This window comes from Lynx canadensis, chromosome B1 (genome assembly GCF_007474595.2).
Source record: "Lynx canadensis isolate LIC74 chromosome B1, mLynCan4.pri.v2, whole genome shotgun sequence".
NCBI lineage: Eukaryota > Metazoa > Chordata > Mammalia > Carnivora > Felidae > Lynx > Lynx canadensis.
Window position 1 is genome coordinate 115145990 of NC_044306.2, and position 27869 is coordinate 115173858.

Genomic DNA, 27869 nt, shown 5'->3' on the forward strand with positions numbered 1-27869 from the left:
GATTCTGTGTCTCCCTCTCTCTCTCTGCCCCTCCCCGGCTCACGCTCTGTCTCTCCCTGTCTCAAAAATAAACAAACATTGAAAAAAAAATTTTTTTAATGTACTATTCTATGGGACAATAATATCCCAACAAAGGTGCTGAGATACTTCCAGGCAGAAGTATCTTGTAAAGACTTCCAAGCCAAAGATACAGGACACTGTGTTATCTTTTTTTTTTTTTTAATGTTTATTTATTTTTGAGAGAGACAGAGACAGAGCATGGGCAGGGGAGGGGCAGAGAGAGGGGGAGACCCAGAATCCAAAGCAGGCTCCAGGCTCTGAGCTGTGAGCAGAGTCCGACACGGGGCTCGAACTCACGGACTGCGAGATCATGACCTCAGCTGAAGTCAGACAGTCAACCGGCTAAGCCACCCAGGTGCCCCAAGACACTGTGTTATCTTAAAGTGGCACAGATGCTGCAAAAGTTCAATTCAGTGCAGGACCCACAGAAGTTAATTCATTCAACTGAGAAACATATTCAGAGATTCAATTACGAGTCGGGCTGTGGGGGTAAAATGATAAAGCAGTCTATTCTCTCATCTCAGAACACATATATGAGGTTGATCTGTGTCAGACATGAGCAGGGCCAGGAGAGCGAGGCCTGGAGAAAACACAGGTGTTCAAGGACTGTGCATAGGAGTGGTCCCAGAACTGCAAAAGTAGCTGGAGAAGAGTGTCCTTCACATCCTGCCTCCAGCTACCCTCTGCCCTTCATCTTCCCAGTGGGGGCACGTGGGATCGGGATATCTTCCATGCATGGGGAGGGAACAAGGCAGGGACCCAGGCTGTGTCAGGGCTTCTCTCTACTTAAAGATGGCATCTTTTCTTGACTGTGGCCACTTCACTCTGCCAGGACTACTGTGCCAGGAACAGGCTTCTTTCAGAGTCCTGGTTGAGAAGGATTACGCAAATTATTTCACTTCAGGGTTCCCAAATCTCCCCAAGGAAATCTCCACTTGCCCTCCCTTGGCCTCCGCCCCTCCCCCACTTGGGTTCAGTCCATACTCCAGTCTCAGCTCCCAGGGGTTCCTCTGCCTCTCTCACCAGGTCATACCCCACAGCCCAGAATGGGTTTCTGTTTTGTTTTGCTTTGCTTTTTCTCGTTGCCCTCTGGTATGACAGGAAACCACCATACATCAGAGTATATCAGTCATCCTCCTTACTCTATGGTTATCTCTATCAACTATGCTCTAGTTCTCTATTTTGTTTCCTTGGAACCCACAAATCCTCTCTTCTCTCAACAAAGCCTGCTCTTTCAAATGAAAATCTTGGCTCTCATGTCTATTTTCCCTGAAATGAGCTTCAAGAGCCTATTTTGGAGAAGCTCAACACTGACTCCTTTGTTATGGCTGGTTACTACCGCCTTCCCCCTGAAACAAGGGATGCCCCGGCTTCAGTGCGTGGCAGCAGGAATTACAGGGAAGGAAAAATATATCCAATAATATTTTTAAATATTGTTCTGTTATAGAAGACCATTCGGCAGCAGCTGAGGTTAGAAACCCTGAATGTGTAGTATTGCTAATGTCACAGCCGTATGCGTTCCTCTAGCGACATTCAAAAGACTGACTTTAAGCAGACAGTTGGACAGACTTAGGCTGCGTTGTGGAGAGACAAGTTCTTTGAAAAGACAAGGGACAAACAGTTGACACTATTGACAAGACAGAGATCACTGGATAATGGGAAAAGTGAAGTCAGAAAGGGGCTGGAGGAGACGTAAGGGTCAAGGGGCTGGAAGCTTAGGTAAATTTGGAGATAACCTGATTGTAGTTGAGTAGGAGTGAGTGACATACTTGTATTTGTCATTTTAGAGATGACACAGTTTATAGAAGTTCAGCTCCAATGGGGACATGCCCAAGTGTGCAGAAAAACATTTTGCTGCTCTCCAAACTAGGTTACAAATACTAGAAGTCACCTAAAACCTAGTGCATTATTCCTTTTGCATTCCTGTTAGAACTCCTCTGTAAACGACCCTGGCTGATCGCTGCCAGCCCGAAAAGGCTATACCTCAGGTTCCACGTCCCCGGCCTTCTGACAGCTCCCCACCAGAACTCCTTGTCCTCACTGCAAGAAGGGATCTTGAAAACAAAGCTGGGGGGCGGAGCCTGGGTGGCTCAGTCAGTTAAGCGTGACTTCCACTCAGGTCATGATCTCCTGGTTCGTGAGCTCGAGCCCCAGCGTGGAGCTCTGGGCTGACAGCTCGGAGCCTGGAGCCTGCTTCTGATTCTGTGTCTCCCTCTTTCTCGCTGCTCTTCCCCTGCTTGTGCTCTCTCTCTCAGAAGTAAATAAATAAATAAATAAATAAATAAATAAATAAACATTAAAAATAATTAAAACCCAGCCAGGAGAAGAATAAAATGTTGGCAACATTGCATCAGCCCTTGCGTGTCCTACATACCACATCCTCGCTGCCTACCTTATGGAAGACAGCTGGAAGATACAAGTAATAATATATATAAAGCATTTTATACTTTGCGAAATTGCTTTATTCACCTATTTTATCAACCCCCATGTCATTACCATACCTATTTTACAGGTGAGGAAAATAGAGGCTCAGTGAAGTCAAGTCCACATTCACCAAGCTAGTCTATCCTCTTTATCCCTCACACCTGACCCAGGTACCATCTCCTCTGCCTCGGCTCCCCATCTATGTGCCCTCTTGACCTGCACATACTCTGTCCTCACCTCTTTCTGTTGGACGTATGACACTCCATCGTGATATATTAACTCACTTGCGTGTGCATCACACCAAGCCATCACAGAAGGCCCAGCACCTGGCGCAGAGCATGGCTCCCGACAAGCCCTCCTAAGCATTTCTTCAGTGAAGAAATGGATAACTCTGGAAAGAACAGGGAAGGTAAAGAGCATCTGTGAAGAACCAGTGCTTTCCTTGGCCCATTTGCTGACACCCCTCAAGCTGTTAGGGTTTTCCAGTCTGCATGCTCACAAATTGTTTTGTGAAAAGGGAAGGCCTGAGGGCTTGGATCGACCAGCCCAGATACCCTACAGGTAGGACTCCAGGGAGGCTGGCATTTAGGAAATGGAAGTTTCATAGGCAGATAATCTCTCCTGGACCTCTGGGTTTGAGAAAGAAAAGGGCAGGAAGGAGAACAGAATTTTTACAGCCTTGTATATAAAGATCTCCTTGTAAAACCAAACTTCAAAGGGAGAGAGAATATCACTCCTTTGCAAGGAGCCTCATTAATTATCGCAGCATCTCTGCAAGGGAAGCACATTGGAAGGAATATTTCTCAAATGAGGAAACTGAGTGTGAAATAGCTTGATTACCGGTAAGCCAGAAAAATAAAACCCCATGTATTTCCAGACTCCTCTTCTACAGTGCCCGCGACCTCCACCAGGCCATTTAACCACTTATTAAAGAAACATTCGTGGAGACCCTGCCTTCTGCCCAGCACCATGTCAGGACCCAGCCAATACGTCCCTAAACTAGAGGATTTCATATTTCACCTGATCACCAGTAATGTTTGCAAATAGTCGAAAGAGGCAAACAAATATCTGTGACGCAATGTGCTAAGCGTGAGGACAGAAGTATGAACAAAAAGCAAAGACATCACAGGGAGGAGAGTGATTACTTTTGCCCGGGTGATTAAAAAATACTTTAACTGAAATCTTTAGTTCATCACAAGATTTTGAGAGCTGGCATTAGCAAAGTTCTGGATTAATACTTGCAATGAGACGGTAAAGTGAGGACAAGCCCCCCTCCACAGTACTATGTTTGCATCATCTTACAGAAATAGTTATCCACACCCCCACCCTACCAGCTAGGGAAAGGAACTATGGAGAGTGTCCGTAATCCCTAATATTTATTCAGCACTCGCCATTTACTTTGCCAGTGTTGTTACACGAATCATCGCATTCATTTCTCACAACAAAATCTACAAGTCAACAATACTTATATGCCCATTTTACAGATGAAGGTGTTTAGAGGGATAAAGTAACTTGCCCAAGAGTTCACACAGACAGAATACGGTGTTATTTTGAGACCAATCCATGACTGAATTAATGAGGGTATTAGTCATTTTGGTCACATGTATGTTGAGTTATACATTAGCTTTCATTTTGTGGCTCAGAATTAACAATGTTCATTTAATTAAATAAAATTACCATTGGGGCGCCTGGGTGGCGCAGTCGGTTAAGCGTCCGACTTCAGCCAGGTCACGATCTCGCGGTCCGTGAGTTCGAGCCCCGCGTCGGGCTCTGGGCTGATGGCTCAGAGCCTGGAGCCTGTTTCCGATTCTGTGTCTCCCTCTCTCTCTGCCCCTCCCCCGTTCATGTTCTGTCTCTCTCTGTCCCAAAAATAAATAAACGTTGAAAAAAAAAAATTAAAAAAAAAAATAAATAAAATTACCATTGACCTTTCCTGTAAATTTTTCCCTTCTCTCTCAGCAACCCCTAAACTTCCCCTCTCCCCATACTCTCTGAATATAAATGTAGATAAAAATAACTTTCTGCATGCCATGTTATGGGCTCCGTAGTCGAGACGATGGACGATGGTCCCACAAGTTCAGAATACCTTTCATCCAAGCATTAATGGTGATTTATACTTAAAGAGGCAGCATTTCTTTTAAAGCTTCAGCTCAAAATATCCTTGACTGGGTGTGTTAAACCAAAGCACTTAATTAGAGATGACTTAGAGTAATACCTTTCTTTGTCACTTAATATCCTCTAACCACGAAAATCCAGAGGTTTTTACCTGTACCACAGAAACCTCACTTCCAAGGGCAGGATAATCACTCTGTAGGCTTTAGCCTTCTGAACTCAGACAATGGAAACTTCAGGACTCATCCCCACTTTTCTCATAATGAGAAATTCTTGATTACCTCACTCTTCCAGGAGAATAAAGTAGAGTCCGCACAACAGATATTCACTTAAAGAAAAATGACTTGCCATTGAATTAGTTATTCTGGATAGCCACCAGCAAGGATGATACTTAACTGTTCAACTTTTAGCCTCAAACTGCCTGAGTTTGTATCCCATTGCCTCTACTTAGTAAGAATGTGACATTGGGCGGGTTATTTCAACTTGCTGAGTCTGACTTGCCTCATTAGTAATATATAGATGATAACTGGTAGAGACTGCAAGTTGCCCAGGGACCCAGTGGGTTTAGTTTAGTTAGGATTTCAAAGAAGCCTGAACATCTGTAAATAAAATACTATTGTCAGTGCTGAAATCCTTTCTCCTCTTTTCCCACAGTAGTAGAATAATAGCTGAGAACATGACTACTCTGTATTTCCGTGTTTCCCCTGTAACCAGGTGTGGCCATAACTAAGTTATCTTAATGGAATATGAATGGAAATTAGGTGGGTCACTTCTAGGTCAGGACACAGGGATACTGAAGGAACACTCCTCCATTCATTCCTTCCCCTTCCTCCTGCTAGAAATGCTAACAGCTGCAACAATCATGAGGAGCCACCCCACTATCCTGGGTCCTTAGATGACTATACGGAACATAAGTATATATTTACGGGATATGTGAGAGAGACTTCTACCCTGTTAGAGTCATTACGTTTTGGGGTATTTGTAGAATAACAGTACCTAAATCGTAAAACAGTTATAGGATTGGAAAAGATAATGCATGTGCCTTTAGCATTACTGAGCATCAGCTACTAATGTGAGAAGACAGTATAGTGGTTAAAAATGGGAGTTTTTCCCCCAGAGTGTGTGTTCAAGTTCTGGCTGTATTTCTTTAAAACCTCTTTAAACTGAGAGATGTTTGGGGTGGCCGGGTGGCTCAGTCGGTTAAGCGTCCAACTTCGGCTCAGGTCATGGTCTCGCAGTTCATGAGCTTGAGCCCCACATTGAGCTCTGTGCTAACAGCTCAGAACCTGAAACCTGCTTCAGATTCTGTGTCTCCCTTTCTCTCTGCTCCTCCCCCACTCATGCGCTCTCTCTCTCTCTCTCTCTCTCTCTCTGTCTCTCAAAAATAAATATTTAAAAATGTTTTAAAAAAACACATTTAAACTGAGAGATGTTTTATAGTGGGGAGAGAAAGAAATGAGAAGTCTCCTTCCTATTCAGGATCTGCCTGAGAAAACTGGAGGGCAAAGCTAGGAATTCTCTGCGCTATCACTATGAGGCTGGTTCCTTTCTTGCAGGGAAAGAAAACTATCGCAGAGCGCTAAGTCCAGTGACTCAGAGCCCTCATTTGACCCAGAAAACCTCCAGCCAGATTATAGAAGGCACAAGGTCAAATAGATAAGAATCTAAAAGCCAAACAGAAGTCTTTAATTAATGCCAGCAATCTGCCCTTTACAGCTTCAGTTTGGTCACTAGTTGACAGTCAAATTAACTATAGTTCATTTCCTAGTACAGTCAACTTACAATTAGGCATAATAATGAAGGGAAGTAATGGCACTCATGATTTAAAATAGCGAGTACTGAGAAAATAATTTTATTTGGCTTTGGCATTGTGTGCACGTAGCATCTACACGTATACCCACCATTTTGTCATCTACACGGAGACTTGCCCCCTCCCCAAAGAATTGAGAGCAAATGGTCCATATCTCTTTTTTGTTGTTGATCTTCTATTCCTATGATAACTTGACACAGAACTAAAATAAAATCATTTGCTTCCTTGCCAGCGTTAATTAGACAAAATAATTTCTGGACTGGTATTTTATTTGCAGTTCAACCATCTTTTAAATCTTAACCAAGCCAGCAGGTTTCTGTAAAATGTTATCCCCTATAGCACCATAACAAGCTCTGCAGTGACTGTGGGTAAAAATAGTGTCCAGGATGCCGCGTTGTCCATCTACTCCTGTCTACACCATTGGCCTCTGTATTTGTGCCCTATTGTAAAGGGAGCTTAGTCTAGAGACCTGAAATTCTTTAATGAACCCCTTTCAGTTTGGCTGTTGTATTTTTAGGAGCTTCATTTTAGTGGGGCTCTGCAGGAAGAAGAGTATTTAAAGACTCCAGGAGACTATTTGTTTCCTAACCTTTTGACCCATGTTGAGTGTCTGGTTTTCTCCAGGCACATTCTATTATCAACAATGGCTATACCAGGACCATGGTACAGAGGGGTTAATTAGACCTGGGAAGGGAAAAGAAAAAAAGAATAACTTGCACTCCATAGCTACTGATAAGAAAGGAGCAATATCACCTCCTAAATCAGTTCCTGGAAACTCAAAGAAAGTTGGCTAGTAAATGTTATTTAGTATATTCCCTTCCATTTACATGCCATTGCAAACCCTTATGTTCTGATAGTGTTAAAAGCAAGCTGGTGATATCTAGTGAGGATGAAGATGTACATCTCCAAGGACCTAGTAATTCTACTCCTAAATATACTCCACAGAGGAGCACTCACATATACACACAAGAACACGTACAGAGGTATGTTCATTGCAGAATCATTTAAGAAGGGAAAAGTGGAAGTAGCCTACAGGTCTACCAACAAGAGAACGAAAACAAAAACAAAAAACAAAACCTCATGCAATGGAAGGCTGTACTGGAGTAAAAATCTATCCATTTTGATTTATAGAAATATATAAGCATGATAAATATTAAAACATAATCTTGAATGAAAAAGTCAGTGGTAGACTTATGTGTTCAATATACCATTTATATAAAAACCAAGATGTACAAAACTAAGTATTGCTTAGGAATATTACAGCATTTTTATAGCTATACATAAGTTTTGAAATGTGTCCGGAAATAATTAAAGCTCAAATTCAGAATAGTGCTTATTGTGGAGCAGAGATGGGAAGGCAGGAAGAAGAATGGGCTCAAGGAGGGCACTGGGTAACTCAACCAAATCTTTCATGTCTCACTTCTTACAAAACCATCTGGGTAACTAATATTAAATTATTAATTTGAAATTTAATTTTAAGTTTAAATTAATTAAATTAATATATTAATTTAAATTTAAGAGAATATTAGTATGTGTCAAGCTCCGTGCAACATCCATGAGTGTTGATGGATGGCTGTGACTGGATGTCATTGCATCATTAATGTTTACAACAGAGAATGTTGGTCATTACTTTTCCAGACAGCAATTGCTAAGAATAAGCCAGCATGCGGTGGAGATAAAGTTGCAAACCATCCTCAACTGCCATGGATCTCTAAGGAGCAGCTGACAACATTATGTATTAAACATTTATTATGGGTTAAATTGAGTGCCTAACATGCTTAACCATCCCCTGCACTGCTTGTAACAACTCCAGGGAGAAGATACTATGGCTATTCCCATTTTATAGGTGAGAAAACCAAATCATAGAGAGTAATCTGGCCAAGGTCGCATGGTGAGTGGAGAAGCCAAGAATCAAACAAGCCCTCTTGGGCTATCACCACCACTCTATACCTCCTCCTCATAATTGGTATCCATTGTCTTTACAAAGAGCTATTTTCCAGAATTGTCAGGTTCAAAGTCCCATGAAGTCGCCAGTAGAGGAGGTGTGCGAATAGCTGTGTACCAAGAGCCCTCTGATACTAGATAAGGCTCTGTGTGGAACCATCTCTCTGGCACCCCTGCCTCACCCAGATCCCACTGCATGCTCAGGACAACGCCTTGGTGAATTTGAAAGCTGTCCCATCAACAAGACCTTGACTTGAGAGGTAGGATGGCTGGGGCCTCTCCTCAGGACAGCCCTGGAAGCAGCAACGTTCATTCACAGTGTAGATGTATTCAGCAGCAGGCCTGAAACAGAGACGTCGTAAATCCCATCAAAATCTCCCCCATTATGTGACACACTTTGTTAGAACAGAATAAGGGGTTCGGCTCTGTTGGACCAAATCAAGTTGGTCTATGTGGAGTATCACATTTTAGATTCAAATCCCTGTTAAACCCTCTGCTTAGGCTCGTGGTTAACAATATTTTTATATCTGTCTGCAGAGATGACAGGCAGCCCGGCTCTCGAGCAGGCCCAGCGGCCTCTGCGTGGCTGCTTTTAGAGGCAGGCTCCATAGATGAAAGGCAGAAATCCCACCACCCCAGTGTCTCCTGATTAGCCCGGAGAAAAGCTGAATGACAAACATGTTTCCAATCTGCCTGGCCCATGCAGGGAAATGGGGCAATCTGGACTGAAAAGGGATTTAGACTTTTGTTGTGTGCAAGGGAGGGGGGATGGAGAAAAAAGCTGATTGAAATCCATCCACAATGCTTTCCCACTTGGTGATCTCTCAGATAAGAAACAGGCTGGCTGTGGTTCAGACCCCTACCATGCCCGTGCATCTTCCCTCTGCCCGCCTAGCCGCTAGGTAATCTTGGCCCTCTCAGACAAAGTCAAATACTGTAGAGACTATTGCAATGGGTGGTTTCAGAGCACGTGCTCTTTTGGCCAGAGTGTTATGTTTATTGATTAGTAAAATTGGCCTACAGTAAAATTCCCTATAGAACACCTATGTTAAAATAGCATCCGTGGGGCGCCTGGGTGGCGCAGTCGGTTAAGCGTCCGACTTCAGCCAGGTCACGATCTCGCGGTCCGGGAGTTCGAGCCCCGCGTCGGGCTCTGGGCTGATGGCTCAGAGCCTGGAGCCTGTTTCCGATTCTGTGTCTCCCTCTCTCTCTGCCCCTTGCCCGTTCATGCTCTGTCTCTCTCTGTCCCAAAAATAAATAAACGTTGAAAAAATAAAATAAAATAAAATAAAATAGCATCCGTAACAGTGTTGATAGGTCACCTAGTCAGCTGTTCAGTTACTTACACTAATCATATTACCCTACACTAGTTTCTTAGTCATCTAAAATGCTACACAAAACGATGGCAAAGCTCAGGTGGTAAATGCTAAGTGTTAAATATGTGACTTATTTATTGGACACACTGAATAAGACAGAATACCTTCATTTCTCTCTTCCCAATGGAGAGAAGAGCCCCACAGATATTGAAAGTATACATACTTGATGCAGGGCTTCTCTTAACTACGTTAGTCGATGCATCATTCATCACTTTCTATTACATAATTGTATGTGCAGGTGGGCAGGGTTTGGGTGCTAAATATTTTTGAAAAATCCACCAGCCACGCAGATGGAAATACTATCTTCTAAGAGCATACATTCTGGCTTCAAGAAAATAATCTTTTTCCTTTTACAGTGCATATACTTGAGCATTGCTAGCATTATGCTGATGGAGTGAAGGACAGGGTTCAGGGAAATCTGTCCCCTCCAAGCGTCCCTTCGCCAGGGCGTGGGTATGAGAAGAGCACCTATAAGATGGCTGCCTTCTACCTCTCCTGGCCGCCTCGGGAAGTCCAGGAAGTATTGCTCTGTTGGCATCAGTACAGTGCTTCTTCAAACACAATTATCAAGACAGTCCTCAGTGACCTCTTATTGCTGCTGTATTTGGGAAACTGCATTCAGATGCAGATTGAGCTAAATCCTATCAACCCATTCAACCATGTGTGTGAGTGTGCGTGTATGCGTGCGTGCCCGCGCACGTTTGTGAACACACATCACACATGAATTTGCACTTCTATAAATTCCCCCTAGAGCATTTAAACTACCCCAATCTAAAATTTCCAAACGAGGAGAAATGCTTATTTTCCCAGGCAACTGTGTCCATTGCTCTTGTGCTCTTCTTATAAATATTTCATCGCAAATATTTAACACGATTCTTTCCCCAATCGGATCAGCTTTGAAATGCTCCTCAAAGTGAATTCTCCCCTAACAATAGCTTGATGCAAAAGCTTTTTTTTCTTCTCTTAAGCACAGGGTCTGCTGCCATAGCAGCACGAATAGTTCTTATTTAATGGAAAAGAAAAGATACTTTACATTGATTCAGTAGTCCACAAAGGTGGGGGCGGCGGGAGGCGCGGCACATGCGCACCTTACGCATCCAGTGTGGAGGCCCAGCCTACCTTGACCTCCCCTCCCCCAGCACGCCTGCGATTATTACCCAGACTACATTAGAACTGTAATGGGAAGTGACAAGTTTATGTAAATGATCCACACACGGATTTTGCTCTTGTAAAACAGAGCAGTTACTTTGGGCTTTCTAATTATTTCATGCCTTGTGGTTCTCTGATGGGGCAGAGATGACTATACTTGAAAAGTACCTTGTGATTGACAGACTTCTGTCCCCCTGGAGCTCATTAGGGCTCTGGCTTTGGAAGATGGGAAATAACCCTACCAGGCACCAAAAAAGAAAAGAAGAATTCACCCAGCACCAGTGATTCTGTAGATTCATTTGTTCAGATTTATGTTTTGTTGGGGAAACAGTGTAATCAGAAAAGTGCACTCTTGCCTTCCTGATCCAAACAGACTCTCTGCTTTGGTGCTTTTGATTTTTAAAGCCTGCATTTAGAATCACACAGGCTGTATGATGTAGAACTTGAAGGGTATGAAATGCCAGTAGGGTTCCTCACAAAGAAGCGGGGAAGAGAGTCAGATGAGAGAGGCAGTGTGCCATATGGGGCAGCCACAGACTCTAGGCGGATGCTGACCACAGTTGTCACTTTGCAGGCCCAGCATGACCTGTTCCAAAGTCAAATCGGCAGAGAAATCAATGAAGGGAGCAAATAAGATGGAATAATTGATTAAGAAGTTCTGTCTGCCCAGTTTAAATATGCCCTGGTGAGAAGAAGTGCTGGGATGGGGCCGGGATTGTAGAAAAATAAAATCATAAAGCTGGAAAGACTTTAAGGTTTCTTTTGTCTTCCCATTTTATGGATTAGAAAATTCAGAGAGAGGACAACCATATAGCTGGCTAGCAGTACAGCCAGAACCAGACTGTAGCTTTCTATCTAAAATCCATTTCTCTGGGGCCAAACCAGGAAGGGGCTAGGATTGGGGGAAGACCAGCTGCTAATGGATGAGGTTCCAAGAACAAGTGAAAATCTGTTAGTCTAAATACAGTTAGGGTCAGGTTTTGTACGCACTATGCTTAAATGTGTAAAAGTTGGACCATTCGTTGTTTTTGTAACTGACCGTGCTTTCAAGCTACATATGCCTGTGTAGTAAGGGAAACAAATACACTTAATTAAAGTTAAGTTCAGTGTTTCTCAGTTTAAAAGTTTCATTCAGGTTCGTTTATTTTCTTTCAGATGAATGTTCAGTCAAATTCAGTGTCCACACTTCCTACCAGGGCCTTTTGTCTTCTTTCAAAAATCCCCCAGTCCCGTGCCCACTTCCCCAAGAAGGCATCTGGGCGTGCTGCATCTTTGTAATGACTGGAGGGATAGACTGGTTTGAGCACAGGTGGGCTTTTCTCTGGTTCTTTGATGTCTTTCCAGCTACAGGTAGCTGTGCATGCCAGTAAGCAGCCTCCCTTCCCCCCCCCCCCTTCACCACACATACAGTTAAGTTTCCTTTGAACCCAGGAAGTCATCTTGGAGCCTAAGAGGAAGACAGAAGGATATTTCTTCAAAATGAGATTGTATTAATCTAGAAGCTCCTCTGATGCTTTTTTTTTTATATTTGGCAAACTTTAGTGCCACCACATGCCCTTATAATGCCCTTCTCCACGTCTGTCATTGTCAGTGCAGTGTCCAAGAGGAAGTCTGAGCCAGTTAGGAAAAATAAAGGAGCTACCATTAATTGCACATCTGAGCCATGCAGTATAAATGTTGGCCCCCTGCTAGATATGGAACACAGAGCCCGCAATGGAGGCATGAACCCTATACTGGAGATGAAGCAGTAAGTCAGGAGCTAGAGGAGCAAGTAAACCAAACCAGGTAAAAGTAGATGGACATACGGGAAGGAAAAGAAGGTCAGCCTCTAACAGAAGCATGCTGCAAAACTTCTTAGTTGACGAGAAGAATAGAAAGGGAAGAAAGCTGCCCAACTCATTTCAGGAGGCTTATAAAGAAACGTTGATTCTAAAACCACTATGGACAGCACAAGAAAAAAAGTACAGGCCTCTTTAACCTATGAATGCAAATGGGAAAATCCTGTATAACTTACTTTCTATGTGAATCTAATAACATTTGAAAAACAAACCTATGGGCGCCTGGGTGGCTCCGACGGTTAAGCCTCCAACTCTTGGTTTCAGTCCAGGTCATGATCTCATAGTTTGTGAGTTCAAGCCCTGCACCAGACTCTGTGCAGTGCGGTGCCTGCTTGAGATTGTCTCTTTCTCTCGCTCTGTCTGCCTCTCCCCCTCTCACTCTCTATCTCTGTCAAAATAAATAAATAAACAATAAAAAAAAAAAAAAAACCCAAGTGAGATTTATCTCAGGAATTTAACAGTGGTGTAATACCAGGAAGCCTCTCTTAAAAGAGAAAACAAAAGAAAAATAAAGGAAAGAAAAATCTCTGAATGTGAAAGTATTTCATGAAGTTTAGTAGTTACTTATGATAAAACAATAGTCTCAGTAGCCAGGACTACAAGGGAACTGCTCTAATCTGAGGTAGCGTTTTGCCAGAAGACTGAGGGCAACATGGTAGTTGATGGAGAAGCCTTAGAAACGCTCAGTTCTTTTAAGGTCTGGAACAAAACAAAGTTCTCATGATCCCTGCCCTACTTAACTTTTTCTTAGATGTCCTCACCAATAAAAATTTCCAAATACAAAATAAGAAAAAAAAGTAGATTATAAGATGCGATGATTTAAAAGATGTCCATAAGCTGCTTCGGATTCTGTGTCTCCCTCTCTCTCTCTACTGCTCCCCCACTCTCACTCTGTCTCTCTCTCTCAAAAATAAATAATAAACATTAAAAAATTTTTAAAAAAAGATGTCCATAAATTCTCAAAAAGTGGACCCTAGTTTCTCAGTCCTTGAGTTTGGACTGGATTTAGTGAGTTGTTTCTAACAAATAGAATAAGGTGAATTAATGCTGTGTGATTTCTAACACTAAGTCAGATTCCTGGATTCCTGACCTTAGAGATTATTTGCTAATAAATCTGCTCTTGTAAGCTGATAGGTTTGGGAATAATTTGTTCCAATTGATAACTGCTACACAAGCATTGGAATAAAAGATATTAAGTTGTCGTTTATTGCTGACAATATGATTGTGTGCATAGAAAATCCAACAGCATTTACAAAACCATTAAAACTAGTGAGAGTTCAGCAAGTTTGCCTTAATTTAAGATCATCTTACAAAAGTCAATAGTGTTTTCTATCCCAGCAATAACTAACTAGAAAATAAGTATCATAAGTATCATTCAGAATAGCAGCCAAACTGTAATGTATCTGTGACTTAATTTTACATGGAATATACAAGACATTTTTATGGAAAAAATACTAAAAGTTTATTAAAATACAGAAGATTGAATAAAAGAAACATGTACCGTATTGATGGTTACTGACTTCATATTAAAGATATTTTAATTCTTGGGGCGCATGGGTGGCTCAGTTGGTTAAGCATCCAACTCTTGATTTCAGATCAGGTCATGATCTCATAGTCTGTGAGTTGAGCCCCATGCGGGCGCTCTGCACTGCCAGCGTTGAGCCTGCTTTGGATTCTGTCTCTCCCGCTCTCTCTGCCCCTTTCCTGCTCAAGCGCATTCTCTCACTCTCTCTCTCTCTCTCTCTCTCTCAAAGATAAATAAATAAACCTTTTTTTAAAAAAAAAAAGATATTTCAATTCTCTCTCAATTAATATATAATTTCAATGCAAAGACAATAAAAATTCCAGCCAGATTTCGCACCTGCCTAGATGGCTTACCATCATCTATCACTGTGTCTTCTAAGCACCGAATACCTTAAATACCATGCTCTGCCCTTATCACTAGAATTCCTTGGGTTGCCTTCGGCTGGGTCTGTATCAAGGGCCTACCTCACCCCAGTGGCCACGTCTCTTTTCCAAGTCTCAGCCTTATGTGTTCTGGCTCACATTATTTACTGAGCTCCAAGCTTCTGTTGTGAGTTGGGCTGTGATAAGAGAGGCAAAAGAGGAAGGAGCAGGGGAAGGGGGGCACAATAACAATAATAACAACATTTGGATCCTCTGTAGGTAGGACCCCTTTCTTTGAAGGCAGTTTCATTATGAAGCCAAAAGACCATAAGACGGGAGTCTGATTATCAATGCATTTGAGCAAACCCATGAGGCATGTTTACCTGCATTAATGAAAACTATAAAAAGTGTAGACTTCTATGCCAAGTTTAGAAGACATATCAGGAGAAAAGATGCCAGAACTGTGTGGTTACTCTAATTAGCAGGTCAATACAAACAACGTTCTTATTGGCTTCATGAATGAAAAAGTAGGTTAAAACATTATAAACTCATTTAGATTTGGTGTAGCAGAGAGCAAAGATTTGGGGCTCTATCAAAAAGAACAAAGGACCACCAAACCAGAAGTTCTTTTCATTCTTAACCCCCATTCTTGATGGGGAATGCAGTTTAAAAACAAAAAGGACATCCTGTAGCTATGGTTTAAGAAATTATCTGAATGCACTGAACAGTGAAGTGATTCAACTGTAAAGGACTAGACTCCATGCCCCTTTAGCTCGAATCTGCACTCTCTCTAACATATCCATACCCCACTTCTCCTGACTTATTCCTATTTGTGCTTCAGAACTCAGTTCTGAGGTCAACATCTGTGGGAGGCTTTCCTTTATACCTCTTCCTTCCACCTCAGTTCCTGCTAACTGCCCCTTCTGAGTCCACCCTGCATCACGCCTTTCATGGACTTGTCACCCCAAATTGGGTTTGTTGTGTCATCTCTTTACCCACTAGACTTTGAGTCCTTTAAGGGTAGAGACTGTTTCTTCAATTTCTATCTTCCAAAGATCCAATCCAGCACCTTAAAGATACTAGGCTCTCAATAACATTCACTCAATGAATAAATGAGTGAATGAATGTCATTGCTCTCTAGGAAAAGAGAATTAGATGTAATCTCTACAGAGGTAAAGGGAGTATGTATGCATAACAGAATAGCATCACTGAGTCAGATGTGAAGGACAATTAAGAAGGAGAAATAACAAAAATGCCTAAAGGCATGGAGAAAAGACTGGAAGAGAAGGAAGAGGTGGTGAGTAGGAATTTACACATAAACAACAGAGAAAACTAAAGAAGATACAGTTCAGGCTGTAATAGGGGGAAGGCAATGAAAAATATTTCCAAACGCTACAGCTAAACAAGAGAGTGCAGTGAGAAGACAGGAAGAATGAAACTTTTTTTTTAATGTTTTTATTTATTTTTGAGACAGAGAGAGACAGAGCATGAGCAGGGGAGGGGCAGAGAGAGAGGGAGACACAGAATCTGAAGCAGGCTCCAGACTCCGAGCTGTCAGCACAGAGCCCGACGCGGGGCTCGAACTCACACACCGCGAGATCATGACCTGAGCCGAAGTCGGACGCTCAACCGACTGAGCCACCCAGGTGCCCCGAGAATGAAACTTTTTGAGAAACAAAGATAGGGAGGGCAGGTTACAGAAGATTTCACCTTTTTTTTAAAATAAAATTTATTTATTTGTTTTTTATAAAGTTTGTTTTGAGGGAGAGAGAGAGAGGGAATGTGAGTGGGGGAGGGGCAGAGAGAGAGAGAACCCAAGTGGGCTCCTCACTGCCAGCGCAGAGCCCGATGCAGGGCTTGAACTCACGAACCACGAGATCATGACCTGAGCCAAAATCAAGAGTCAGAGGCTTAAGGGACTGAGCCGCCCAGGGGCCCTCAGAAGACTTCATCTCATCAGGGGTTCCTACAGAGGGAAGGTGAAGGATGAAGAAATTAGTGAAACTAAGGAATGGAAAGCATGAAGAAACAGAAGACAATGAATGCCCAAGAAGCCATGTAAAGAGCAGAAATGCCACATGGAAGAATAGAATAATAACATTTAACATTTGTTGAGCATCACCTCAGCCACTGTGCTAATTTACGTCTTATTTCATTTACTCCTCATGACAGTAGGCACTATTTTACAGATGAGGAAAACAATGACCCAGGAAAGTGAAGTATCCTATGTAAATTCACAGTCAGTAAGTGGTGGAAATGGGACTCCAATCCAGATCTTTCACCTCTGAAGCTCAGAACCTGAGACTAAAAGGAGGAAGACAAATAAACCAATGGAGGAATGGCAGGAAGAAAAGACTTCTGGAGAAAGCCCAAGCGTACCAAGTACACACATCAAATACATGTGACACACAACTCCAAGTGGAATTGCACAATACACATAGTGAGAGAATGTTGGAATTAGGCCTTCTGTGCTCTGAGGGAGTAACTTAAGAAAAAAACAAAACAAAACTCAAGAAGGAATGTTTTCTTTTATGCATTAGAGTCTCAGAATTTCTCTGTAGGAAGAGACACAAACTTGTTGAGACTTACAGAAGAAAATATAAGCTAAAAGCAAACTCCTGAGTCTCTATATGGGGGCCCAGTTTTATAAGGAAGTAGAATAGTTCTCTACATGATAAAGTGGGGAAGAAACTTCAGTTTGGGGGTATAAATGCATGAAAGAGGAAAAAGAAATGAGTAGGTAAGGATGCAGATCTATGGAGTGAGGGCTGGAGGAAAAAAGGTCATCCAGCCAAGAGTGCCTGAGAGAGAGAAATGAAATGGAGAACTCAAATGGCTCGTTGGGTTCATGAAGGGCTGTTGTGGGGTTGGGTTAAAATTTGGGTTAGGGACCCCCACATAATCTTCAGCAAAGGCAATGAAGAATAAACCATTCTGAATATGTTTGGATTTCTTATATAAAATGTTGAGGTGTGTCAGGTTATGGCTTAGATGGCTTTATATGGAGTAGAAAAAGCCTATTGGACACAAAGAGAGCTAAATCTGAATTGCATGTATAATGATACTTGTAAAACAAACCATGAAGCATCACATATCAAAAGGCTGGAAAACTACAAGTGCTTCCTATGTGTCGCAAACTATACTACTTGTAATTCATCTTAAGGAAATAATAGATGATATAGGTGAAGACTTTGCCTGCCATTATTTCACTGGAGAAAGAATGTGAGGAAAATGAACTGCCCAGCAATAAGCGACTGATTTAATAAATGATGATGCATACGTACAATGGAATACTAACCGCCCACAAAAAATTACATCGTAGAGTCATTCATTTGGCAAATATGTATTGAGTGCCTTCCATGTGGCCAGTGCTGACCTCGGCAGTGATGACTCAGATGGGAATAAGTAAATGTCTCTGCCCTCCTGGAATTTACATTCTAGTGGAGGAGAGAGAAAGACAACACTCAAGTAAACCTAATAAAGAAGCAATATAATTCAAATGATGGTGATAAATGCTGGGCAGAGTAAAAAAGGAAAGAAGGTAGAGATCGACTCAAGTATGTAAGCTTATAAAGGTGTTCAGGGGAAGTCCCATCGAGCATAGAATTGGCTTCATAACAGGGCGATGTACCCTCTGGCCAGAAGTATTCCTCTTTTGGGCACCAGGATCTCTGTACCTGCACAGGTCAGAGCGAGAGGACAGGAAGCACAAAATCCTCAGCATGTACCTGGGAGGGATGGTAAGCAGGACCACTCCTACTTCCATCCATTCATTACTAGATTTTGTATTTGACCTACTGAGATACTCATCATTTGGGTTTGTTGATTTACAGTGAACACGGTAATCTCAATGATGATCTCCATCCTCAAAAGCACCTCCAAGCAGACACTGCAGTTTTGACTTGAACTTGTTCCACCATTCTACCAGACTTTCTGGGTAGTGTGGTATGTGATATGACTGTGAGTCTGTAAAAGTGGGTTCCTTGGTCTAATGTGATGTTATTTGGGATCCTGTAGAGGTGGGTCAAATGTACTGTCAGCTTCCAGGAGATGGTATTGACTGAGGACCTGAAGGCAAAGTCATACTCCAACACGTGTCTCTTCCACTCAAGATGCCCTTTCTAGGGGTGAAGAGGCAACTTGCCACAAGCAGCTGGCGCTGTGGCCAGGATTCAGAGTTGGCCTCTGTTACAGAGAGCTTGGACATTTGGCAACAGGGGCTATATCATCTTTGGTTGGTGAGATTTTGTAGGGATACCTAACTCTAAGCCAGGTCCACAATAAAACACTTTATAAATTTCAGTTCATTTCAGTTCAGTTCAATAGACATTTCGGTTCTAACATCTCTCTAAGGCTGCTCTCTTGGCTGGGGAACGCTTTCTCCCACAGCCCTCTCTCCATTCAGCCTTATTCTTGCTTGCCCGCTCCTCCTTCCCATTCTTAGCCTCCTGCTTCCCTTGAACACCTTTATAAGCTTACATACTTGAGTCGATCTCTACCTTCTTTCCTTTTTTACTCTGCCCAGCATTTATCACCATCATTTGAATTATATTACTTCTTATTAGGTTTACTTGAGTGTTGACTATTTGGTTCATTGTGCCAGCATCAGGTGATGACAGACACTGGCTGGTATACTGCCTACTTAGTTCCTCTTCCATGGTGGGAGATCCCTGCTGGGATTTAGACATGCGACCTGAACGTCTTCACACTGTATGCTCATTCCCATGTCGATCCACATGCCTCGAATCCTCATCTCCTATCTTTTAATCTTTTTTCTTCTGGGGTCTTGACCAGCTGCCTAAGCTATTCGGTGCTGCATCCAAGTCTGTATGTTCTGACACCAGGCCATTCTCTGCACAGAGTGGGTGACCAGCAGCGCCACCCCAATATTTGCCATTGGGAGAATTTTCTGCTATCCCTGGAAGGGAAGCCATCCCTTTGCAGGTTGCACACACATAGAAGGCTGGTGTATCCATAATTCAGGGAAGGCTTTTTCCTCCTCTGTTGGTCACAAAGTACCCCCAGAGGACTGTGAAGGTGAGCTGTGGGAGAAGGAGCATGGTGGATGGAGGGAGAACAGTGGTGGATGACACAGGGCCTAGGCCACCTTGTGCAGCTTGCTTGTTCTCTCCAGCTTTACTCATGCTTGCTCTGGTATGTGCCACTTACATCATATGATGGTTTGTGCTGGGCCCATGTGACCATATCACTTGGTGGTATGAAAGGGGTCAGCTCAAAATGCACCATTCTGGGGGTCTGGTCGCTTGGTACCCTATGGTCAAGCACTCCATCTCTACCAGGCATAATACCGGGAGCTGTTTCTCAAAAGGTGTGTAATTCTCCACTGCAGATGGCATACTCCTGCTCTAGAAATCCAGGGGCCTGTGTTATAATTCTCCTACTAAGACCTTCCATCAACTCCACATGGTGTCTTTCCCACTGTGACATCTCTAAAACCATAGCGTCTGCTGGATTGTAAGACCTCAGTGGCAGGGTCACTTGTACCATAGCCCGGGCCTGCTACAGAACTTATCTTGATTTCTACTCAGAGCCACTAGCCTTTTGTGTCATCTGATATATGCATCAGAGCTGTGTTTGCAGGTATGTAATATGCTACCTTCAGAACCCAAGGCAAGTGTGAAGTGTTATGAGGTGGGACATGCAAGATGCAGTCATTTGTTCTTTACTTTGGAGAGGATGAAGGGGTTTCCCTCCCATGTCCAGACCACTAGATCCTCAAACACTTCACTAATGTGAATAGCTCTGAATCTTTGTAAGGTTTATTCCTCAGCCTTGGGAGGGCATGTGTCTCACCAAAGTCAAGCCACTTTTTTTTTTAATTTTTTTAATCTTTATTTATTTTTGAGAGAGAGACAGAGTGTGAGTGGGGGAGGAGCAGAGAGAGAGAGGGAGACACAGAATCCGAAGCAGGCTCCGGGCTCTGAGCTGTCAGCACAGAGCCCGACACGGGGCCCGAACCCACGAACCATGAGATCATGACCTGAGCCAAAGTCGGACGCTTACCGACTGAGCCACCCAGGCGCCCCTTAGCCACTTTTTGCTCATTATCTGATTAGCATAATGTCATCATTCTAGTGGAACAGTGTGACGTTTGGCATAAAGTCCCCTCAGACTCCTGAGACTATATTGTGATAGAGGACAGGGGAGTTGATATAATCCTAGGTCAAGATTGTAAATGTAATCTGTTGCCCATTCCAGATGGATGTGAATTCTTTTTTATCCTCTTACCTTATGGAGATGGGAAAAAATATATGTGCCAGACCAATGGCCACATATCATGTACTTGAGGCCTTGTTAATCTGCTGTAGCAAAGATACCACATCTGGTACGCCATCTGTAATTGTGGCTTCTACACAGTTGAGTTTGCTGTAGGTCCTTATCTGCTAGCATCCATCTGGTTTTTTCAAGGGTCAAACTGATGAATTAAATAAAGATATCATGAGGCCTACCATCTCAGCATCCTTTAGACTATAAAGGTGGCTGGAAAGTGATTTTATTTTCAATTTATTGTTTTGGATGGGAGTGGGGGGTGGGTTGGAAGGTTCAGAGCTTCTACTTGGCCTTCCCACTATGACTGGTCTTATTCCAAAAGTGAGGAAACCAATATGGGGATTATGCCACATACGAAGTATATCTTCTCCCATGGTACATTTGGAGACAGGGAAATGACCACTGAGTGGGTCCATGGACCCACTAGACCCATGATGAACCACAGCTGGATCAGGATTATATTTATTGCTTGGCCTCCATATGCTGTCATGATGATGCTTCAGGTCTCTGGGTTAGCTTTTACCCTATGATTGGGTACCCCCCCATCTCCCTAGTCTGTGGTCACCAGAGTAAATGGCTGTAAGTCTCTTTGCGGGACAACCAGGCAACCATTACCATGTGTACTTGCCATGATACTGTGGAATCCTTCATCCTGGGAATCGCACTGTCTTCAGTCAGATTTCTCAGAGCTAGAAAAGGAGGCAAGAGACTGTGACTATTTATTAAAGTGACTGTCCTCAACTGCCTTATCACCCACCCTTGATTTCTTTTGAATGAGTAGCTTAAGTAGCACCCTTCTTGGTTACCCATCTATTTTGTCCCTAGGCATACTATGTGCTATTACTCAACTTTATAACTTTCTGTGGGGCAGGCCCCCCGGAATGCCCTCTGAGCTTGTCACTCAACACTTGGCCAAGAGGCCCATGGAAGAGGGGCCCCTCCCGAAGCGGATCACCAAAGGAAAAGCGAGCTGAGCCTGCCCCTCCTACCCCCGTGCACCTTGCCGATCCACCCCAGCTAATACACCAGATCCCCAGCACCACAAGCCTGGCAGTGTGCAAGTAGCCCAGATGGGCCATGCCACCCCACAGTGAATCCCGCCCCTAGGAGAGGGGAAGAGAAGGCACACACCAGTCTGACTGTGGCCACACCCACCAATGCAAGTTATTCAAGACAGTGCAGGGGAAGTGCCCCGCCACTCCAGGGACTATCCAAAATGACGAAACGGAAGAATTCCCCTCAAAAGAAACACTTGGCCTCTGATGGTCCAGCCTCATCCCATTACTATCGGTGAGTCCAGTTTGGTAAGCATTTTCTACCATGAGCCTCACCTGATGGGAGAACCACCACTGAATTTCATAGTGGCGATGGTACCCTCTCGCCAGCACATTCCTTACTGCTTTGGTAAGTGGTAAATCCTCTGGACTCTTCCATGGACTATAGTCACCTTACATAGTCAAGGCGCTGTAACATACCCACTTTTCTGATCTTTTTAATCTCTCCCTCTAGCATCTGCCATGGCAGTTGTGCTATTTCTCTCTCCGGGTGGGCCATCTCTTTTCCCATAATTCCAGGAGCCCACTTAACAGCTCATTTGCACCATCACTCAGTGTCCTTGCCAGAGTGTTAAATCCTGTATCCTGGGGAAGTACTCTCAAACCAGTAAGCTTTCCCTTATCCAACTTTATGTTTCCCTTATCCCACCCCATCCACGCCCAACCTAGCATACCCAGAAGCCATTTTCCTGTATACTCTTCTGATGGTACATGTTAGATAGATTCTATAGCTCCTTTGGGGTAAAGTCCCTTCTCTCCTTTATCAGACTCAGAATGTCCCTAGCCAGGTTATACTGTAACTTAACTCTTGTCCTGATGACAGGGAAGTGGGGACAGATCCCAAGGAAGGAGTATGTTCTCTTGTAGGAGAAAGGCCTCTGCAGCATCTTTAAACAAGGAGGCAGTGTGTACCTTGAAGAGTGAAGAGTAGACTCCTTCTGCTATTTCAGAGTTCAGAGGAATCTAAGATCCAAGATTTTGGACATCATCAACCCAAACATCCTCATCCCGTGTGTCAGGGACTCATTCTTCCCTAGCTTACCTGCCTCTGTTGCTAACCTTTCTTTAGCACTCTGTGAATTTTATGATTAATTCCTGGACTTGGTCTTTACCTGGACTTGGTCTTTAGCTTTTTGTAGCCTCTAGCTAGTGAAGACTAAAGTATTTTATAAGCGACCAAGGAAGTCCTCTGGCTATCACTCTTGGCATTTAACTGTCAAATAATTACTCTCAACCTTTTATTATCTTTTTTCCAAAGTAATCAGTTGAGCTTCACAATAGCCACCCATCGAACTGCCCTTATGTTATTTCTCGCATATTTATTAATACCTGATACATCTCATTAGCTAGTGCGTTTTCTTCCATCAGTATCACATCCTAGCTCACCATCAGTGAAAGCTTTAACAACGCTCTGCTGCCTTGGGCCAGGGGTTATCTATGCTCTACCTCCAGCCACTGATGGGAGCCTCACCGCCAGCTAGGGGAGTGATCCATCTCTAAACTTCTTAGGGTCTGCTTTCTCAGACTGCTCCCAATAGCAACTGTTGTATGTTGGGTTCCCTGAAAGAAAACCCTGAGACAGAGATGAGCATAGGGGAGGTTGATAAGAAAGTACTCCTGGGATCATGCCTCTGGAAGAGAAGTGATGGGTTGGGTAGAATTGAAGGGAGAAGTGGGGCTGCTATGTGGTCCCAATTGGAGGCCCTGATCTACCCCTCAGGAAATTCTGAAGCTGGAATAGCCCTTCAAAATTGTCTACAGACAAGTGCCTGGCTGTGTTGCACAATGGATAGTACATTGGACTTCCAGACAGAATTGTTTACAGTCAAGGTAAGGGAGCCTGGCCTTTATCTCCTGGCACCTTCCAGTTGCTGGAGGCCAGCAGCTGATGCAAAGGGCTATGCCCTGGGGCAAGGTGAATACCTTCATCCAACAGTTCTAAGAATTGCTTCTGGCTGAGGGCTATCTGCCAGTAGCAGACAGCTGGGTAAATAGGTCTTTGGTCCTAAAGCAGAATCTGGGTAGTACCTCACAGCAGCATCTGTTACGGTTGCTTTGGATGAACCAGAAGGATGTTCAAAATAGATTAATAAATGGAAAAGAAAAATCAGGTTATAAAAGGATATATCTAAATGATCCTTTCTGCAAGGACATACCCAAGGTGTTGACAACGGTCCTGTCTTGATGATGAAGGAATTCTGATTGTCTTTCCTCTTATTTATCTACATTTTCTAATATTCCTTTAATTGATTACTTATAAAATAAGAGGTTACTTTTAGCTTTAAAATTTTCTGGGGACAAAATTGGACATTATATGAGAAATTAGAAATAAAGTATTTTAAATTTTATTTAATTAATTAATTTTTTTATTTTAATTTTATTTTAATTTAATTAATTTTTTATTTAATTAATTTAATTAAATTTTAAATTATTATTTTAAATTTTAAATTTTAAATTATTATTTTAAGCCATTTAATTAAAAAGATTTAAGTTGTGGCTTTTGTTGATTCAAGTAGGTGAAAGTGTAAAAGTGGGCCCAGGAAAATATATTGGATTTTATAATCAGTAAAAATATTCATATTGCCTAGTTCCCAAATTAGAAGTTATATTGCTACCATATTGTGGCTTTTTCATCTGTCCACTCAAAAACTCTTAATGAGAAATTATTATAAGTCCTATTTAGCTGATGGACAAAATAAAATATAGAGAGGTAAAGAGATCCAGCTAAAGCTACACAAATTACTGGCAGAAGAGACACGCTTGGCTTCTGATTTGGAATCCCATTTTCTCATTATTCAGCTATCCTTTCTCCAAGTAAAGTTTAGGTCAAGGGCATTGAATACCCAACTCACTTGTTCTAAAATGGTCCTCTTAATTACCAGTGCTCATTAACTTTATATGTCATTATTAGCGCAAGGAGGTGGGGAGGGAAGTGAGAGATGTAAAGGAAACAGGAAGTAATAAATTAATTTCTAACCAAGGTCAGCCATTCCCCAGAGCACAAAGCAATGCATGGTGGATTGCTCCGGGGGCTTATATTGGCAGAAAAGTTATTTGGACAAAGTTCTTAGGAAGTAGACAGAAAATTCTGTCAAAGATACAAAATATTCATCAGCTAAAAACTACGGTGAAAAAGAGATTTGAGTTTAAATGTTTCTTCACAAGTGCCTTCTTCTATATGTCTCCTCTTTACAAAATAACTTGTAACTGAAGTAACCTACAGGGAAATAAAATGAGACAGTGTTACATGAAAGGAATCTAAAAGAGAAAGAGACAGGGAGAAACAGAGAGAAAGAAAAATGACCAAGCACCCTTTCAGTTTCCTAGGCAGTTCAGACAAGCATTGCGGCATTTGTAGTCTTCTTAAAGCAGCGTTCAGTCTTTTGGAGAGTCACATATCACTAAAGTCATCAGTAAATCGGTGATTCATCATTCTTCAGTTGAAATGTAAATAAAACCTGCTTGACACAAGCTAATAATAGTTTGGATATGAGATTTTAATTACACTCAAGACTTACAAGATTTTTCTATGTAGTCAGATGCAGAAACTTCACAGATATGTGCACAAGGACAGAAACCACTTTCAAAAACTCAAGTTGCTAAGAATGGACTTAAAATATTTTAAACAAGTGATCAAGCTTAACATCACCCCAACATGAAAAATCTCCTGATGTGACTCCGAGGAGACCTCTTACCTGGATAGAATTCTCACCAAAAGGTTTCACCTGGATCTGGTAGCAAGCCAAGTCCAAAATGTTGGCCTGGACCCTCCCAATGTCTGTGTCATGAAAAACAAAACAAAAGAAAACAAAAAAATCAGAAATGGGGACACAGGACTGTTCTAGATTAAACGTGACTTCAGAGACAGGACCACTAAATCTAATGAATGATATTTGAGAGGGTCCTAGATTTGTTTAAAGAGTTACAAAGAATATTTTTAATTGGGAAACCTGGAATACTGACTACATAGTAGATAATAATATTATTATTATAACAATATTTTATTACTTATCAGTGATGATGGTGTTTTGGTTATCTACAAGAATTGCTTTGTTCTGAGGGGACATGTGCTGATGTATTTAGGGGGGAAATGTCATGATATTCACAACTCTAAGTGGTTAGGAAATAAAAAAAATGTTCATATATGTATGTTTATATATAGGTACGATATATAGAAACTCTTGGTTTCAGCTCAGATCGTGATCTCACGGTTTGTGAGATCAAGCCCTGCATGGGGCTCTGCACTGACAGTGTGGAGCCTGCTTGGGATTCTCTCCCTCTCTCTCTGCCCCTCCCTTGCTTGCACTCTCTTTCTCTCTCAAAATTGAAAAAAAAAGAAAGAAAGAAAATATGACAAATGTGAACAATTGGCGAGGCTAGGTAATGTACTATTCTTTCAAGTTTCATATAGGTTTGACTTTTTTTTCTTTTTCAAAAAGAAATGAAGAATGAACTCAAAATGGAGGCAATTACTGACCCGTGAAAAGTAATCTATCCAGCAAAGGAAGTGCAGGTAGTTTTTACACACTGAGCGTTCTGCATCACCTTCTCCAGGCTTTATGTCCTTGAGTCACAGGCAGAGGGCAAAGGTTCAGCTCCTAAAAGGGTTGGAGCCCTTTTCAAAGAATGAATGTTCAAAGTGATAAATCTAACCTTCATTTTCACTCTTTGGTCAAGGAAGTATATTCTATCATCATTATTATTATTATTATTATTATTATTATTACTATTGTTATTATTTTAATGTTTATTTTTGAGAGAGAGAGAGCACTCTCACAAGCAGGGGAGGGGCAGAGACAGAGGACAACAGAGACTCCCAAGCAGACTCTGAGCTGTCATGGGGCTCCTACATGGGGCTCCAACAGACCATGAAACCATGAGATTGTGACCTGAGTCAAAGTTGGACGCTCAATCGACTGAGCCACCCAGGTGCCCCAAGATGCATTTTAAAACAACTTTTTAATCCATATGAAGTGCTCTCTGTCAGATACATTCTTAAAATTTCTTTTTCTTTTAAAGAAACTAACAAAGTTTGAGCTTCACTTCTTTCCTCTAGGGACTATACAAGGAGGCTTTAGAAATACATGGCTTAGCATCAAAAGCAATTTATAATCTGGCTGTTGAAATTACTTAAAGTTTGAACCTTGAAACAAATATCTCAGACCAGCACTGTATTTAAATACATTTTTCTAATTCATGATGTTACAAAAAAAAAAAAATAATCGAAATAGGATGATCATACAAACCTGATATTTTCATAGATCAAAAACAGTTGAGTACAGGCAATTTTGTATAGTTCCACTATGCATTTTCTATTTACTGTACTGTCCAATTATAATATGAGGTGCTTTTGTTTGTTCAAAAAATTACTCTTTTAAAAAGAAAGAGTTTATTCAAGTCATTGAAAATCCTGTCAATTTATAGGGAGCTCTTTAATTACTTTATTTTGAATAACAAAATATTTTGAGGGAAAGACACATTCGCCTGAATTGACCTCAAACAGTGCCTACTTTGGGTGTTTTTACTGGTTACCTGGCAGAATCAGATTTCTTTTTAATCAAAAAACATTACATAGATCTAGTAATTACTGCAAAGGGGTTGATCCTACAATTGTAAATGTTTGATTTTGTTTCATTCCATTTTATTTATTTATTATTTTTTTTTTTTTTGAGAAATAGCGCACACAGGCTAGCAGGGAGGGGTAAAGAGAGAGGCAGAATGAATCTTAAGCAGGCTCCACACCCATCTCAGAGCCTGACTCGGGGCTCGATCTCATGACCGTGAGATCATGACCTGAGCTGAAATCAAGGGTCAGATGCCCAACTGACCGAGCCACCGAGGCGCCTCTATTTTTATTTATTTAATCAAGGTGAAATATACCTAAGCACCCACATTCACTTTGTTGTGCAACCATCATCATATC

The 27869-nt window shown here is 42.1% G+C and overlaps 1 long non-coding RNA gene across 2 annotated transcripts; it reads right to left on the reverse strand.

Annotated features, from left to right (window-relative positions):
* Positions 1-352: 352 nt before the first annotated feature.
* Positions 353-24332, reverse strand: LOC116738027. Of its 2 annotated transcripts, XR_004343533.1 has the most exons (4): positions 23418-24332; positions 21507-21580; positions 8598-8692; positions 353-927 (listed from the first exon to the last, which is right to left on the reverse strand). It is a non-coding gene; the product is annotated as an uncharacterized LOC116738027 (long non-coding RNA). The 2 variants fall into 2 exon arrangements; XR_004343534.1 differs by lacking the exon at positions 23418-24332 and having other exon boundaries at positions 21507-21862.
* Between the last annotated feature and the right edge of the window lie 3537 nt (positions 24333-27869).